Genomic DNA, 2,183 nt, shown 5'->3' with positions numbered 1-2,183 from the left:
GGAGCGAGACTCCGTCTCAAAAAAAAAAAAATGCCTGGATTCTGGAAGGAGAATTCTGAGAGCCAAATTTAACTGAATCCAGCTAGGTGCAGGTGCTGCATTAGGGCTTTCTGTGTTTCATCTCCCTCCATATCCCCCAAGCCCTTCCTATGGCTGCTTTATTTTAGAGATGAGCAAACTGAGGCTTGTGCCCAAGGAAACAGAGCTAGCATGTGGCAAAGCTGAGATTCAATCTCAGAGTGCTGACTCCAGATTAACCTTCTCACCCACCGAACCAGGCATACCAAAACCTTAATATGGAACACTGGGGATGCAGGGAGGGATGCAGGGCAGGAGATGAAAGGAGGACTTCCACTTTTTACTCTATATACTTTTGTATTGTTTGATTTTCTTTTTTTTTTTCTGCAAAAACATGTACTTCTTTAGTAATTAGAGAAAAAGAAAAAAGTGCTAAAAGCTTTTCATTCTTTTAAGCAGGTTAAACAATGCCCATGCAAACATGTTTTCTGTCTTTGTGTGCAACTGAGTCAAGGGAAGCTTTCTCCTACCTCCAAGAGTCATTGACCCCACCTCCAGAAGGTTCACTTCAACCCCTCCATGCAGTACTGGAGGACCCTGGTAAGGCAGAAACCTTCTGTCTCATCCTTCGGTTGGCTTCTCTTGCTGGGAATTGGGAATTTTGAGGCACTTGCCTAACGCCTGCTGACAGCTCCGGGGTCTCCATCCTCGGGATGAAGTTTCCTGCTCCATATACTTGCAAACACCAGTCTCCAAGATGCACCTGGAAGAAAAGATAAATATGCATCATTCTTTCTTGGAGATTTATAATGCACATTAGCATATTAAATGTTCTGAAAAGTCCTGTAATTGTAAAAAGCCGCTTAACTGTGTTGAAACAGGGTGTCCAAAATTTATTGTCTGCGGAGTCCTTTTCTTCATAGAATTCCTTGGACTATCTTGAGCAACATCTACTTTTGGGAATACTGTCCTTGATTGTGCAGTGACAATCAGATCCCCTCAAAGCCTCAAGCTCTTGTCTTGGTCGGTAAGTCCCTGCTGAAGAGCTCCATGCACGTCACATGAATGGGCTGAAATGAGGATCAGGAGTTCAGACACATGGCCCCCATACAGCCGTCCACTATGGGCCCTGATGGGACAGGAGTCAGTGGAGACTGATATGTTGCGCAAAGGCTACCTTGGAATTTGAGAAAGGCAAGATATGGAGATTTCAGGAGGAGCAAAATGTCATAGGCTGAGTCACCCAAAAGCAGCAAGAAAAAACAAGAAGCCTGCAGGAAAGTGCTCACTCCTGGCAGAGGACAAGCCTCGTGATCCAAATAGGTGTTTCCAGTGACTGATGCTGGTCTTTGTCCAAAAAGTGAATGAGCATTAACAATAATTTTGTAACATATGCAAAATGCTCCATTGCCATGTTTCACAACCAGCTTAGAGTTTGCGGGGAGGAAGGTGCATTAGTTAAGGTTGTGTAACTGTGACAAACCTCACCTTTGCAGAGTTGTTCCCAGATGATGACACACACTCTGGGTTTCAGCCTCACACACTATCTTCCACACAGGGCTGTGCCTGGACCTCAAGAGTCACTTTCTGAAGGGCAGGCCTGCTCTGATTAAAATCCTTCCAGGGCTTTTATTGGTCAATGACCCAACTCCTTAATGTGGCCTCTACCTGCTCACATTTCCCAGGTCATAACACTCTACTCTCTTCCTCCCTGACTAGTCTTCCCTCCACTGCCTGGTTTCGGTTTTCGGTTCCCCCCTCAGGGCCTTGGCACGGCTGTTCTCCCCGCCTAGAGTGCTCTTCCTTCCTCCAGCCTCAGGGCTCAGCTTAAATGTCATACCCTCGAGAAGCCCTCCTGGCCTCCCGACCCTATCAGGGTCTTCCCTCTTCTTCTCTCTCATGACACCCAGGTCTTTCACTTCATGGTATGCATTATAACATCTTATTGTCTCTGAGCTTGTGTGTTTCCTTGTCTAAAGTTGTCTCTCAACCAGGCTGCCGCACAGGGGCAGGGGCACCTCCATGTGTCTGTGCTGCCTGGAATAGGATTGTCATGTAGCAGCAGATGCTCAATAAATCATTGCTGAATGCGACGTATGATGCTCTAATGGACTCCAGAGACCAAGTTTTTTTTTTTTTTTTTTTTTTTGAGACAGGGTCTCATT

The 2,183-nt window shown here is 45.9% G+C and overlaps 1 protein-coding gene across 1 annotated transcript in view; it reads right to left on the bottom strand.

Moving 5' to 3' along the window:
- Positions 1-1,281, bottom strand: part of DNASE1L3 (deoxyribonuclease I-like 3) — a 30,100-nt gene extending 28,819 nt beyond the window's left edge. The window contains exons 1-2 of the mRNA XM_011947235.1: positions 887-1,281; positions 693-781 (exon numbers count right to left, since the gene is read on the bottom strand). The gene's annotated coding sequence lies outside the window, so the exon portion shown is untranslated. The remainder of the gene's footprint in view (positions 1-692; positions 782-886) is intronic.
- Between the last annotated feature and the right edge of the window lie 902 nt (positions 1,282-2,183).

This window comes from Colobus angolensis, unplaced genomic scaffold (assembly GCF_000951035.1).
Source record: "Colobus angolensis palliatus isolate OR3802 unplaced genomic scaffold, Cang.pa_1.0 Scaffold26, whole genome shotgun sequence".
NCBI classification, from domain to species: domain Eukaryota; kingdom Metazoa; phylum Chordata; class Mammalia; order Primates; family Cercopithecidae; genus Colobus; species Colobus angolensis.
The sequence above is the reverse complement of the archived record's forward strand: the minus strand, read 5'-3'. Positions and strand labels throughout refer to the sequence as shown.